The 15500-nt window shown below is 55.9% G+C and overlaps 1 long non-coding RNA gene across 1 annotated transcript in view; it reads right to left on the reverse strand.

Annotated features, from left to right (window-relative positions):
- Positions 1 to 15500, reverse strand: part of LOC123577738 — a 131953-nt gene that overhangs the window by 72099 nt on the left and 44354 nt on the right. The window contains exon 2 of the long non-coding RNA XR_006702054.1: positions 2656 to 2761. This is a non-coding gene — a long non-coding RNA (uncharacterized LOC123577738). The remainder of the gene's footprint in view (positions 1 to 2655; positions 2762 to 15500) is intronic.

Consider the following 15500-nt stretch of genomic DNA (forward strand, 5'->3'; position numbering starts at 1 on the left):
GGCGCCTTCACGGCAAACCGGTCCTGGTTTTCGCCCTGCCGCCGGGGGCTGGCCGGGGAAGGCGGAGGTTTAGATTAGCCGTGTCCTCCGCCGCTTGACAGGGTGACACGGGTCTGCAGGGCCGAGCCCGGGGCCTGGAGATAGGACCGGCCGGCAGGAATGCAGGGAATGTTTTTCTTCGGACTCTATCGAGGCCATGGGGATTCTGTCTGTGGTGACAGCCTTAACATTTACCAGAGCCCGGGACGCCGCTGTAGAAATGGCATTGCCCACCCCGAAAGTGAGAAGGTAACGTTTATTTTTGTATTTTTTTCCTCTCTCTCCCATATACAGACTGTAGGAAAGACCACCAAGCGTGGGCCATTTTTTTTTTCCACCATGATGTACAATTCACATTTGTTAATCAAAAAAAAGTACCCGGGGTCATCCACCTAGCCTTTTTTTTTTTTTTTTTTTTTCTTCTTCTTCTTCTTAAACAGGAAACGGGTTTCAGATGTTTATATGTTAAAAAGTAAGGCTACTAATCTGTTTAGCCATTTACCAGATCCTGGCGAACTCCCTCCTACATTTTAATGTTCAGACTCCATAGAATGACGTTCGTTTTATCCCGCTTGGAATTGAGAATGAAAAAACAAAATCGTTCAATAGTCACCTGCTTTTTTGGGACGGTTCCAGGAGAGGTTAGAATAAATGAATCTGGTCGTTTAGTGAAACCGTGCTCGTGGTGGCAATGGCCAGCGTTGTGTTCGCGTTTGAAAATTCAACTTTCTCAGGCAATTCTTAACAGCAGACCGCGGTCACATGCATTTTCGTGTCTCTGTGGAGACATCCTATTTAGACTCAGGACAGAGGTTTACAAAGACACACAGTTAGGAAATCTGCAGCAAAGGCAAACGCTGTTCTTTTAAAACACGGGATCTTCTTCGAACCAGCACGACATTTTCCACGGCGCGTCTCGATACTAGGCTGTAAATGGTAACGGAGAAAAACCATTTTCCCAGGGAGTCCACGGTCACTTGAAAGGATTTCGGCCTGATGTTTAGAAATCAAGATTTTTGTCTTATTGCTGGAATTTTCTTTTTCTCGCCCCAGGGCCGATCACTTCAAACAGTCTCGCTGCTGGTGAAAACGTGGCCGTTTAGTGTGGCAAAATGATGATACTTCTCTGTGGTGGGAGGTTCATGTATTTACAATCCGGGAGAAAGGAGCACAAACGGGGGACGTTTGAATGCTTTTTTGGTGAATTTGTTAGTGTGCGAATCACTGGCTGAAAAGGCTGTTTTAAATGGAGGACTCAAAACGGAAGGAATTGTATCATTTGTGAAACCTGGGTCTGAGCGCCCCTACTCTTTATCCGTCTGTGTTTGACCCAATGTTTTCCGTCTGCAGATTGTGTAAGGAGGAAGACTGTGGCTTCTGGAGACGTTTTTGCCAAGGAGAGAGAAATAGTAAATTGAAATGAGCTCTTGAAAGCAGCCCAGTATCCCTGAATCGGCGAGAAGGGTGTTTGTAAAAATTAAAACATAGGCAAAGAATCATTCTCAATTCCTCTGCGAGCATCCTTGCCTGCCTCCACCCCACTATATACATTGATATAATATTCTACGAGGCAAAAATACAGTTGTTTTCTTTTTCACCAGACTTATCAGAAGTGGCTGGAGAAAAGATGAGTCTAAGTGTAAAAATAGACGCGTAATCAATGTCCAGGCTCCTTTCAATGAGGATGGGAGGGATCGGATTAAACACAAAATACGTCTTTTTTTGGCAAACAAAAAAGCCATTTTGATTGCTTGGGGCATGTTTTAATCACGGCTGCTCCAGGATGGGTGTTAGGACCTCCTGGCGCAAACCCAGGGACAAACACTAACAATCGTGCCGGCACTGAATGTGAGCAGAAATCGAGGAAAGCGGCAGAACCTTCTGTCGAGTGGGTCCCTCAAAGTGTAAGCACCCTAGCCGAGGCTGGTCCACGCAGAGCAAACCCCCACCAACCCCAGCTCGCTCTCCAGAATGTGCCTGCCATACCCAAGGTCCCGGAATCTCGCCCAAGAAAAGAACAGCTTCAGGGGCCCTTTGGCAAAGCACCGGGGGGGCTGAAAAGGGCAGAGAGGAAGCCTGGGACGACATCGACGCAGCGTCCAAGAGGCCAAAGAGCCAACGGACAGAAGAAGACATTACTCTGATGAGGGGGCACAGACTCCGTGCCGGGAAATTTCCCACGTGGGGCAGGACGCAGGGCATCGGGCTGGGGCTTCCTCGGCCGGCCTGTGTGACCATCACAGGAGACGACCCACTTTGGCTCGGTACTTTTTTTTTTTTTTTTTTTTTGACCGTCTCTCTGGGCCCTGGATCGCCAGGAACAGAAAAATGCCAAAGTCTGCAAATGCAGGGCAATCGCCGTGTCAGCTGAGCTGAGATGTTTCCCAAACGAACACCTGGCCGATGTAAATCACCCCAGCGGTAAACACTTCAGGCCGGCGCAGGCCGCGGGCTGGCGGGCGGCACCCTCCCACCCGGCCGGGGTCCATAAACCAGGCGCTGGCCCGCAATCACAAACGTCCCTCTCACCGAGGAAGACCCCTCCCGGGATGGGAGCAGAGCCCCTTCGCAGAGGCCACGCAGATAACCGACTGCCCTCGCCGCTGGCCGGCTTACCCTGGGCTGGTATCTGGAACACAGTCAGAGGTCTGTGTCGTTACGGACGGCCAGGCCCACGGGCGTCAAGGTGGCTCTTTTCAAAGGCAGTGTGCAAAGGTAAAACCTAAAAAACAAACAAACAAAAGTCTTGTGTTTTAAACCTTGACAATAAAATCTGAATCACAGCCACAGTAATAACCGAAACGTCTCTGTGGAGCGTCCCCAAAGTTAGTAGAAATCCAAGTGTCCTTCCCTCCTTTAAAACATAGTGAATTAAGAGGTTAAATCTTCCCCGTGCCTTCCTGGAATCCCCGACCCTTGACGGATGACCCTGCATCTGGTGTAAGCGATGGTTATAAAGATCCCTGAATGGGGGGAAGCGGACGGCGGAGGACAGAATCCATCGCCCGAAAGGTCACCTCCTTGGGAATTTCCTTACATTCTGATGCTCTCCTTTAAGAAGAGAAATCTCTCCTTATGATTATCTGCTTAGGGGGAGTCTTTTAAACGACACGTTCCTCCGTCAACGGCACAGTTGTCCGCTTTGTAAAAGCGGCCTGGGGCGTAGGCTTTTTATGGCTCTGTTCCTTTCTCCCCACGGCCCGGACCAGAGACGCGGAGGGAACCCGAGAGCAGTTCCCCTGCCTCCGGGATCAACTTTGCACCAAAGAAAAATAACCCGGAGAAATTATTCCTCAGCCAGGAACGAAGGAAGCCAGGATCAGATGGTTGCTGATCAGAGCAAATATTTAAACTGGATAAGTCAAGTCGAGCATTATTAAATAAAGCTTGTTTAATATGTCTCAAACAGAAAATGTCTTTTGAGGAGGGTTTTAGACGTGGGACTAGAAATCTGGCTGGGTGCATGTCTTGAGGCTTAATTGGTGTGCCCGGGATTTGTGTTCTTCAGACAGAAGCACGCTGTTCCTCCACGAATTGGTGTCCCCACCCCCCCCTCCCCTGCCCGCCACCCTGTCGTCCCAAAACGAAAGCAGGAAAGGTTTTAGGTAGCTGTTGAAAACGGTTAATGCAACACAATGCGTGTGAGGCCGCTGACCCACGTTTTCACGTGGATGCATCAGACAAAGTGTAGCCTGGCCACCTTGGTGACGGGGGTGACGGGCCACGGGCGAGATCACCCGTGTGCACAGCCACGTTTTCCCACCACGGTGTAGCGGGCAGCCGCTGACCCGTGCTCCCGCCAAACCTAAAACCACTCTCTGATGGGTTTTACAAGATTTACATTTTTCTGATGTATTTAGAGGACGCCAGATGTCTACGTTCAAATGGAAAAAAAAAATCATTGGGAATATAAGATCCTGCCCCTTCCCCACATTTGCTCACTCGTGACAGACGCCAGGTCTGTGTGTGTGTGCCGGCCAATTCAGAGCCGGGTCTGGGGTCTCCACGGAGGGTCGGGAGGGGAGTTGGGTGTGTGTGACCACGGGCGCGTCTTTCTTTCCGGGCCACGTTCTCTCCTTCTGTAAGAAGGGTGGGGGCTGGTGACGCGCTGAGGCTCGTCCCCCCCGCTGAGAGTCTTTGCCCTTCTCAGCGACCACCGTCTAGCTCGTTAAAGTCTCCTGACCCGCGGGAAGGAGCACGCGGAACCAGCTCGAAGCCGGACCTCAGAGAGCAGGCTGAGTCCCTCCCGCACCCCAGAAGACCCGTGCGCCTGGCGGGGGAGTTACGCCTTGTCTTTCTTCCGTCACCCCCAAAGTGATCTTCATATTCACTTAAGGGTTTTTGTTGTCAATGGACTGGACACGGATCGGACGGGGCACCCGGGACCCACAGCCCCCGTCTGATTCATCTGCCCGAGATGCAGTCACGTGCATCGTCAGACCCTACAGATTCTCTTCCTAAAAACCCCATGTCGCCCAGGGCCTTTCCTCGGAAAATCTGATTCCCTTTATCCCCAACACGGACAGACGGGCCGTCTACTTTTCGGCTCAGACCCACGGCCTGACCCTTCCCGTTAAGTCACCCTGGGCAGCAGCGTAGGCGGTGAAGGAAAACGTCCGGCGATGCGGCAGCAAAGCCTTGGTGCCGAGACCGTGGGAGCGGTCCGGCACCCCCGGCTGCCGTGCCTGTTCCCGGACAGGTGCCGCTGCCCCCTTCTTAGCGGACACCTGTGCATGCTGCCCGCAGGGACGGTGGCCCTGGCGACGGCCACGGAGCCTCAGGGCAGGACGGCGGGCAGCCCGACAGCGGCTTCTGTGCTCAGCTTTCCGGAGCCCTCGTCAGGCCGGAGGGGACGGGACAGCTGGGAATGCGTTGGTGGGGAGGCGCTCGGAAGGTGGCCTGGACTCTGGGTGGACGGGCAGGGGCCCAGGGGACCGAGGCCAGCGTTGGAGCAGGGCTGCTGTGGAAGAACCCCACGTGCCGCTCCGGCTGGGTCACTGAGAGCGGCTGGGGAGCCTGGCCGTCGCTCCCAGCAGGGCAGCGGCAGCCCCTCCACCCGCTGAGCGTCAAAGCAGGAAGCCCGGGGGTCTGGAGAGGCACCATCTGCAAGACTGGACGTGTGGCCGGCCTGGGACACGGCGGGGGGAGGGGGGGACGGATGGGCCGGGCGGGAGGGGAGAAGAAAGCTGTGGGGTCAGGGACGTGTGGCGAGGAGCAGAAGGAGGAAAGTCCACTAGGGGCAGGGGGACCCCGCATCACCCTCCCCTTCACCGTCTGGCCGCAGCTCGTCCCCTGCTGCTCCCACCCTAAGCCTCCCACCCCGCCCCCTGGCGGCTCTCAACCCTGACTGTCCCTGATGGTCCCCTCGAAAGCTTTGACGGTGCGGAAGCCTGGCACCACCCCCAGAGATCGGGGAGGCCTTAGGCTGGGCGGGGGTCCCCACCAATGTTTTTACTGGCTCCCAGGGGTTCCGTGAACAGGCAGGGACTGAGACCGCTGTCCTGACCCTAAACTTCCAGGTGCAGACTTCTTCTGTGAGCTTCCTCTTGTCTAACTGGACACGGCAGAGGCTTGGCTGTTGGTAACTCGCACACTGGAGACGCTGTGTGGGTGGTGGGCCAGCCCTGGTCCGGGGATGCAGCATCGGTAAGGATGCCCGCAGCGTGCACACCGGGCTGGGCATCTGGGCGACCGAGGGGCCCCTCGTTAACTTGCACACCCCACTCCTGGCCCAGGGCCGATCGTCCAAACTGAAAGAACAGGCAGGTTCTGAGCCCAGAGTGGGACTTCCACAAAGCTCTCTCGAATCTTCGCATGGCTCCCTCTTCCTTGGTAAAGGTGGCAGGACAAAATAAAAACAAACTTTTAAATTTTTCTGGGGGAAAAAAAAAGCAAATCTTGATGAACTGGAATACAGCCCAGTTACCTGTTCTAAGTAACCCTGATGTTCCGTTGGCCCCTTGTAAATCGCAAGCCTCCTTCATGAGACTTCGCGTAGAGTATCGAGAAGTCCAGACACCGTCGGGGAGCCTCACGTGGCCTCATTCATGGCAACACCCTATGGGGCGCGTGTTACTTTGTGCCCATTTCGCAGATGGGGTAAGTGGAGGTGACTTCCCTGAAGCACACAGGTAGTTTGTGCCAGAGTTGGGGTGGGAACCCCGTCGGCAGTACGGGGAAGAGAGGCTGGCGCCTCAGCCGGAAGATGGAATGTTATCTCGGAGAGCCTCTCGGACGGCGTCAAAGCAGCAGGCCGGCCCCACCAGCTCTGCTCCTCTCCGTGGGGCGCTCTTGCCTCTGAGGGCCTCCGTTTGCTGCCCCACAAGGTGGGGCTCAGCTGGGGTGGCCCCGCACACGCGCAGCCTGCCCTCCATAGGCAGGAACGCGCGGCCACCTTCCTCCTCCGTCGGGCCTCCCGTGGGGCTGGTGACGGGCTGGGGTCTGTTTGTTCTCAGGGAAGGAAGAACCCTTTCTGGAAATGCCAAGCCTCTCTTTGCCGAGACAAACCTCGGGGCTTGACACAGAAAGAGAGTGAGGCAGGCTCGGGAAGGAGGCAGGAGCTCTGGCTGGCCCAGCGGACCCCCGCCCCTCTGACACGGCTCCGGCCTCCGTGCGAGTGGTGGGAGGGCATGCGGCCCCTCCCTACGAGGAGATGGGAGCCAGCCCTGTCCCTGCTTCTCCATGGGGCTGTGGCTTCTGCAGAGCCAGGGCCCGGCCAAACTGCCTCCCGCAGCCTCTGACCCCAGAGGCCAGGCCCCCCTCTACTCGCTGGGCCCAGGAGCCTCCCCTAAGCCCTCTAAGCCCTGCCCACCTGACCTCAGCTCTGGGACGCCCCCCCCCCCATCTCCAGGCTGTAAAAGGGGGCTCCTCCTGCCTCTGAAGTGTGGCTGTGAGAATTACGTGAGGCAATGATCCATGCTTGTAAAGGGCCAGCCCAGAGCCTTCCAGAACCTTCCGCAGAGTCACAACAATAAGAAACAAACAGCCCAAATGGGGCACCGGCCCAGAAATAGCTCATCCTGGCACCAACCAGAGGAGGCAGGGACCACCTAGGACGCATTTTTCAGATGCAAATACTGAGGCACGGAGCAGTTAGGAGTTTACCCACACGTGGAGTGGACATTGGAACCCAGGCGGTCTGGCTGAGGGCCGTCAGCCTCTATAGTCTCTCCATACACTTGACAGATGGGAGCTAAGATTATTACTGGGGCGGGGGGGGGGGGGTTGATCATTATTTGGTTTTTAAAACACTTTTAATTTGGGGATCATTACAGACGCACACACAGTTGTAAGGAATAATTTGGGAAGATCCCTGTATACCTTCCGGCCAGTTTCCCTCAGTGGTGACGCCCTGCATAGCTTCGGCATGAGGTCACAACCGGGATGTGACGTCAGCACAGCCGACCGTGTTATTCGGGCCAAAGGGGAGCAGCGCTCCCAGGAAAGTGAGGTGTCTGCTCAGACCCCATGGCCCTCCACTCGGTGCCCCTTGCCCTGCCCTCCTTTTCCTTAACGTGACCTGACGTTTGCGGGTCTGTTTAGGCTCCCCCAGAGACGCAAGTTGTGGGAGGTCAGAGATTTGGCCGTGGCGTTCGCTGCTGTATCCCCTGCGTGGAGAACAGGGCCTGTCACGTCCGGCCTTAGTACATAGTTTTGAACGGATGGGTGAGTGAATGATGCTTCCTCACGGGGCCCCATGAGCTCCCTTTTAAAAACACCTATAAACTGGGCTCAGTGCTCCCGACCTGCAGGGTGTGGTGAGATCAGGGCAACCCGAGACCTGTCGAGAGTCCGGCCCTTGGTGTCCAGGGGGGTCTCAGCACGGTGGCGGGGGCTGTGCTCCCTCTCCTACCCGGGGAAGCTTCCCCCTGCCCCTGCAGCCTGTGTCGCTGACCTGACCGTTCTGGGAGTCTCACTGCCGCCCTCCCTCCGGGGTCTCTGGGGTTTGTCAGGCCCTGTAAAGGGCCTGTGATCTTTCAACAGTTAGAGCATCGCCAATAAGAGGTTTGCTTTGCGGCACTTGAAGGAGGAGGGCTTTCTGGAGGGTGGCACGGGTCTTAAGTACCCTGAAGTCGGCTAATTCGGCTCGCTTGGAATAACAGACATTTAACACCTTCCATTGTTCTGGGCCTGGGCCCCAGAGCCCTGCTGGGACTGGGGGGCCCCGCCGGGTTCCTCCGGTTCACAGGGGAGGTCGCCCTCCTCAGCACCAGGTCTGAGACCCAGTCTCCCCCTAGCAAGCTTACCAAACCCGAGGGATCTCCACACCCCACACCTGCCTCCTTGGAGGAGGAAACGGGGCATGGGATCTCGTAGCGTCAACAGCCCCTTAAGCGATAATCCTAGACGTACTTGTCCCTCATGCCTTTTCTTATATTTGCCGTTTCAGTTCCTGACGAGTGGGGGATCTGAAAACCACCACATTTCTTCCTATTGTAAAGTATCTTATGTTTAGTATAAAACAAAACATTCAGTATAGAAAGTTGATTAAGAAAGGGAAACACTTAAGGAATAATTTCTTGATTATCCATAACCCTGCCATTTGGGGATTAGCCACTTTACGCATCTTGCTATATTTTCTCTCTCTTTCTCTCCATTTATGTATCTGTGTATAACACAGTTAGAATGATATAATTTTAGATCCTGTTTTCCCCATAACCACTGTATCATGAAATGTTTCTGTTCCTTTAAAATATCATTTGGGAACATGTATATTTAAAAGTAATTGTCTTTTAACGTTTATTTATTTTTGAGAGAGAGAGAGAGAGAGAGAGAGACAGAGCACGAGTGGGGGAGGGGCAGAGAGAGGGGGAGACACAGAATCTGAAACAGGCTCCAGGCTCCGAGCCGTTGGCACAGAGCCCGATGCGGGGCTCGAACCCCAGAACTGCGAGATCGGGACCTGAGCCCAAGTCGGACGCTCAACCAACTGAGCCGCCCAGGCGCCCCGGAACACGTATGTTTTAAAACTGAAAAACCGAACCCTGTTGTGGACAACAAAGAAGATGCTTCTGCAGAGTGAGCAGAAAACCCAAGACAGGACGCAGCCTGTCCTACTCCTGACCGACATGGGGGCTGCTCCTGGACGGGCACCTTTGTACACGAGGATTCGGATGCAAATCCTTGGACGCGAGTCGCGTGTGTTTGTTTCCTGCGGTAACTTCCCGGTGCAGGAGCCACAGCTCAGAGGGTGTGGACGCTTCTAAGCTCCTGTGTGTATACTGACAAGTCACCGCGTGGAGAGGCTGTAAATTCACGGACCCGTCCCCAGCTGTGCACGCGAGTGCCTGTATCTTTCCACCTTGGTGTTCAGGCCTTTGCCTTGTTTTTTTGTTTTTTGTTTTTGCTAATTTAAGGAGCCAGGACTTGGAGTCACCACTGTGGTTCTGAGACACCTGACTTCACTTCTAAACACCTTCATCTGGTCCATTAGCTACCACACTGGGAGACAGCAACTGCGGGGTGTTATGGGAACGGAGAGGCCGGCTCTCCGTCTGTGAGAGCATCAATTCCCTTTGCAGAGCTCAGGCATGGGGACAGGGGCCACCTCTCTGAACAGCTATCAATCGTGGCTGCCTGTGGGCAATTTGCTGGAGAGGCCAGCCCCGGGGAAACTGGAGCCGGAGGAAGGGGGCACAGAGACTTCTCGTGAGACTGTAGGTGGCAAGGATGGCTTGCAAACTCACCCCCCGTGGCTGAAAGAAGCTTGCCGTAAGGAGCCTGCCCCTGTTAAAAAGCAAACACAAGAAATGGACCCTTTGAAGGGTCCGAACCCATGACATTCGGCGCATTCACGGCATCGTGCAGTCGCCAGCTCTGTGTGGTCCCCCGACATCTCTGTCGTCCCCAAAGACACCAGGCCCGTTCGCACTCCCCGTTCTCCGTAGGCCGGCCTGGAACCGCACATCCGCCCTCCGTCTCCCTCACTTGCCTCTTTGGGATATTTCACGGAAGCGGAGCCCCACAACTTGCCAGCCTTTGTGTCTCCCTGCCCCCCGCATCACTGTTCCCGGCTGCTGCCTGCCGTGCCCGGGGCTCATACGGCTGGGCGATAGGCCACCGCCTGGACCGACAGCGGTCTGTCCATCCAGCCCCCCGCTGACGGACACTTGCACTGTTCGCAGCTTTGGGTTACGTCCGCAGCAGTGGGATTGCGGATCTCACGGACACTCCGGATTTAACTTTCTGAGGAGCTGTCGGACGGTTTTCCACAGCCCCGCCCCTTCCCCGTCCCCACCGGCAGGGCAGGGGGGGTCCGATCTGTGTACCGAAGGAGAGATAACGGCTTATTCCAACAGCATCTTCCCGAGGCGCCGTCCTGCCTTCTTGGTCCACGTAACAATCCCAGCGTGGCACTCCCGTGCTGTCACCTGGCTGGCGGTCTATTTGAGACCCTTGGCAGGCCACAGCCCCCGTAACGATCTGAGGCCTCCACCTCCTGGCTATGCCTCCGCCCCTCCCGCCTCAGTTTCCTCCCTGAGGAAACGACGCAGCTACGTCTAGTTGACTGGCTGCCCCAAGCCCCGTGCCAGGCGTGTGGTGGCGCCTCGTAATGACGAGCCATGAGGTCCCATCCAGGAGGCGCGTGGGGGGGCCGGCAGAGGCCGACCGAGGGACCCCCGAGCCTGTGCGGTTTCACCAACTCACTACGTTGCCGTCGATAATGCGAAACAGACGATTAGAACCACATCTGAGCACGACTGACAAGTGCCTCTAATACATACAGAAATGGCCAGAGGGGGTGGGTCTGAGCCAGGCTGGTTCCAGTGTCCCTGTGACAGAGAGGATGGTGTGGCCGTCAGGGGGGACCGGATGCCCCACCTCTGTGGCCTAGCAGGCTCCGTATAAAACCTTCAAGGGCCAAATAAATGCAGTAATTTACAGAGAAGAGGCCTCCCAGGGCTGCCTCTGGCACTGAGGCCTGAGGACCAGGCCAGCATCTGTCTTCTCGGGTGACGTGTTCCTGTCAACAGTCACCCTAGCGGGAACAGGACCCAGCAAGACAGTGTGGCAGCCTCCCTTCCGCTCTGTGTTCTTCTTGGTGGTGAAGGGGAGGGGGCAGCTGCAGGGCTGCAGGGCAGGGGGGGGCAGGGAAGGGGAGGGGAGGGGGAGGGCAGTGCTGCAGGGCTGCAGGGCAGGGGAGGGCAGGGGGAGGGCAGGGCTGCAGGGCAGGGGAGGGAAGGGGAGGGCAGGGGAGGGCAGGGCTGCAGAACAGGGAAGGGCAGGGGGAAGGCAAGGGAGGGCAGGGCTGCAGGGCAGGGAGGGCTCAGTTCTCTCTCCCCAGTTGTCCTGGCTCCCTGAGGCCTACGGGATCAGAGCCGAGTCCCTCGGAAGTCCAGACTCCCTCAGGGACGCAGGGCTGAGTGTGGCGAAAAGCCTCGCAGGCCCAGAGTGAGCAGGATGGGAGTCTGGACCCGCAGTCCAGGCAGGTGGGCTTCCAAGGAGCGCGGGGCACATGCCCTGGCCTTGCACGGAGGTCTGGTTCTAGAGCACGCTCTTTTCAGCACGCTGTGATCTCGGGCAAATCTCACATCTCTCCAAGGGGTACATTTGTTTCAATTTTATCTCTGTATTTGAGAGAGAGAGAGAGAGAGAGAGAGCTAGCAGAGGAGGGGGACGGGGTGGGGGGGGGGGAGAGAGAGAGAATCTTAAGCAGGGCCCACGCTGAGCTGGGCTCGGTCCCACAACCCTGGGATCGTGGCCTGAGCCCAAATCAAGAGTCGACGCTTAACCAACTGAGCCACCCAGGTGCCCCAAGGGACCCATTTTTATCTACAAGACGAAGACGAGCAATTTTCACCTGCCAGGGTGGTGAAATGAAACAAACACAACGTTCGTTGATAGGCATAAATAATTTCGCGGGTGTGAAAAGGGGGCGTGTTTTGGCCAGCGGCGTCCAATGCAAATATAACTCAAGCCACACATGGAATTTAAAATTTTCTAGCGACCGCGTTAAAAAAGATGTAGAAAGAAACAGGCGGAACTGATTTTAAAATACCTTAACCCAATATATCCAACACGTTATCCTGCAATTAACATGAAGATGGGAGATATTTAAAATTCCTTTATACTAACTCTTCAAAATATGGCAGCACATCTCCGTTCAGACCAGCCACACTGCCAGGGCTCAGGAGCCACGTGTGGCTGTGCAGTGCGTGTCTAGAACCATCCTATTTCCTGGGCAAGAGGAGTCCCACCCGGGGGGGTGGGGGGTGCTGTCTGCCATATCACCAGTCTGTCCTGATGGGGCACTGGCTTCCCGAGGGGGGAGACGGTGCAGAGGTGGGGATCAGGTAGGTCCTTGCGAGTTCCACAGCTTTAGGGTTTGATACGTTTGGGGGCAGGGTTAACTTAAAAATCTGTTTGCATATAAAGAAGATGCAAATTTTAGCAGGAAGGATGCTCACTGCAGTGTCATCACAATAGGGTGGCTGTGAAATCAGCCAAGTCGTCGCAGAAATCATCACCTCGAGGTAACTGGTGACCTGGACAAGGCGGGGGTGGGGGTGGTGGTCAGTGACCGGGGGAGGGCAGAAGCCAGGCGAGTGGGTGAGAAGGCCGGCGATCCCATTTCTGTGTTTTAAGTAAGAAAACCTGGATGGACATCGACCAAAATGTTCACTGTCATCTCCGGCTGGTGGAGCACAGTGGGTTTTTGGCCTCCTCTTTTTTTTTATCTGTATGTTCCAATTTTCCTGTAACAAACGGCATTAGTTGAGGAATATGTAAATTTTCAAAAATAAACGCGATATATTGGAATTGTAATATAATTCCGCTTTCAGGGTGGTAAAGGGAAAAGGAATCACTGACCACAGTTGGGGTGAGAAGGGGGGCTCTGATTTCTCTGAGGTTCCATGACACCGAGTGTCTGAAATCCCCACCCGACCCTTCCCCAAGATTCGCCCCAACTTACTCAGTCCTCCGCGGGCATCCTGTTGCTGTTAGACCGTAAGCAACTTCAGGGGCCCGGAAAAGCTTCGCTGAACATCTACTAAATTCCCGGACCTGTGCATCTTTATTATTTTTTAATTTTTATTAAAAAATTTTTTTATGACATTTATTTATTTTTGAGAGACAGAGTAAGGCAGAGCAGAGAAGGAAACACAGAATCCGAAGCAGGCTCCAGGCTCTGAGCCGTCAGCACAGAGCCGGACGCGGGGCTCAAACCCACGGACCGTGAGATCATGACCTGAGCCGAAGTCGGACACGCAAGCAGCCGAGCCACCCAGGCACCCCTGTCCATCTTTATTAATATTAACACTAATCCCGTCCTCCCGACAGCCACAGACAGGAAGGCACTGGCACCGTCCCCAGGTTACAGATGAGGAAGCCGCGCACAGCAAGGGTTAAGTAACTGCCCGGGTTCACGCTCCCGGTGAACGATGGTGCCTCGGTTCTGAAGCCAGACCGTCTACCTCTAGACCACACGCCCCTTCTCCTTGACTACACAGACCATGGCCCCTTCCTCTAAATCACATTTCTGGCTCCTGGCGGGGTGGACTCCATCCATACCTCTGACTCTTCTGTGCCTCCCTGGGGGTCCCAGCTAGGTGGGAGCCCAGTGTTGAACTGACCCTCAGCCACCGCTGACCCACCGCAGCAAGAGAAGGTGTGTGCGTTCAGTGCTCTGCTTTGGGCCCGGAGCAAAACCAAGGGAGTCTTAGGATCAGGACTGGAGGAACTATAAAAGGAGAAGTGTGAACAGCCAAGAAAATGAACGTGTGTGTGTGTGTGTGTGTGTGTGTGTGTGTGTGTGTGTAGGCTGTGTGTGTGTAGGGTATATTTTCGTGGGGTGGGAGCTGGAGAGGGGGCTGTTTAGTTTAGGCAAAGGCTCAAGCTGGTCCTTGCTGTTAGCAGGAAGCCCACCAGGGATGCCGCACGCCTCTGACAACGGCGTTCCTCCCTTCTCGTACCCAGGACTTGTAGGCTCACAAGAGTTTGCAGGACACCGTGCCGTGCGGGCGCTGTGCTGGCCCAGGGTGCCTGGTAAGGACAGCCAACACTGACAGGGCCCCCCCGGAGCTGTCAGGAGCGGGCGCGTCTGGAGAAGGTCATCTCCGTTAACCGCTGCAACGCCCTCACCTGCCCCCTGAGCTCCCAGCCCTGGCTGTCCCCAGGGCACCGAGGTGTGTGGCCAGAGTTCCACCTCCAGCACGCACAGAGTGGCCGGTGAGCGCCGCCTCGCCTCAGCAGCTCCGCAGACTGCCTCCCAGGGAGAAGCAGGCCTTTGTGGGAGACGATGGGCTCCCTTTGAGGAAGAGACCCTGGGAGCCTTAAGACATGCTGCTACCGGGCCGCCCAGACATTCTGATCTCACTGGTCTGGGTGGGACCCGGAATCAGTGTGGGTTTTGTGTTTGTTTTTGGATCAACTCGGGTGATTCTCTAACCCTTTGCCACTCAGCGGGCGTCCCTGTCGCAAGAGTCCCGCTGGGTTTAACGCCCAGTGTCACTGTCTTGAAATTCATCACTGTTGAGCGGGGAGGGGCCTGGTGCTTCCTTTCGGCCCTAGGCCCCCGGGGTTATGCAGCCCCGCCTGGAGGGTTCTTCCTCCCACAGACCAGGCTCCCGACTCAACACCTGAGGCCGGCCTGGGCTTTCTGGATGTTGTAAAATACAGATGGCGGCTTGTGGCGGCCCAGGTTATACAACACGAGGTAATCAATCCGACGAGTAAACACAGCGTAGACAATCAAAACCAGCCACGGTGCAAAACGGGGCAGAAGGCTGAGAGGCCGTGAGAGGCGGGGACAGGACCGAGGGCAGCACCTCACCTGGGGCCTGGCCCCCGCCCTCAGGGTTTGCTCCTTCACAGGGCTGATGGCGGTGCACCTCACCGATGCCTCCCCTCGCCTCTCCCTGCCCAGATGGTCTCTCTCCCTCCTCCTCTCCGCCAAGCTCCCCATTCCCTGTAACCACCCGTGGTGGTGGGGGGGGGGGCTGCTGGATGGTCCCCCAAAGTACGTCTACATTCTAATCCCTGCACCCTGTGGATGGGGCCTTGTTTGGAGAAAGGGTCTTTGCAGATGTGATTAGGTTAAGAATTGCAGAGGAGACCATCCTGAATCCTCTCCCTAGACCAGAGGGGAGGAGAGGCTGTGGGGGACAGGGACAGAAGAGGAGGGACTCGGTCACAAGCTGAGGGATGCCTGGGCCCCTAAGACCTGGAAGAGGCGGGAAGGATCCTCCCCTCCAGCCTCTGGAGCGAGGCCCTGTGACACGGTGAATTGGGGCCTTCTGGCCGCCCAAACTGGGAGAGAGTAAGTTGTTGTTGCTCTAATCACCTGGTTGGTGGCAATTATGTTTGGCAGCTCCCTCCAACTTCCTCTCTGCTTTGTTTTGTGCCAGCTTCGTGAGCTCTCCCCCGCCTACTGTAAGCCGGGCGAGGCTCTGTGTGTGTGCGTGCTGCTCACGGCCGTGGCCCCAGTGCCTTTACAGCGGCAACCGGAGCCTCGGGGCCCC

Source organism: Leopardus geoffroyi, chromosome E2, assembly GCF_018350155.1.
Source record: "Leopardus geoffroyi isolate Oge1 chromosome E2, O.geoffroyi_Oge1_pat1.0, whole genome shotgun sequence".
Classification (NCBI taxonomy): Eukaryota; Metazoa; Chordata; class Mammalia; order Carnivora; family Felidae; genus Leopardus; species Leopardus geoffroyi.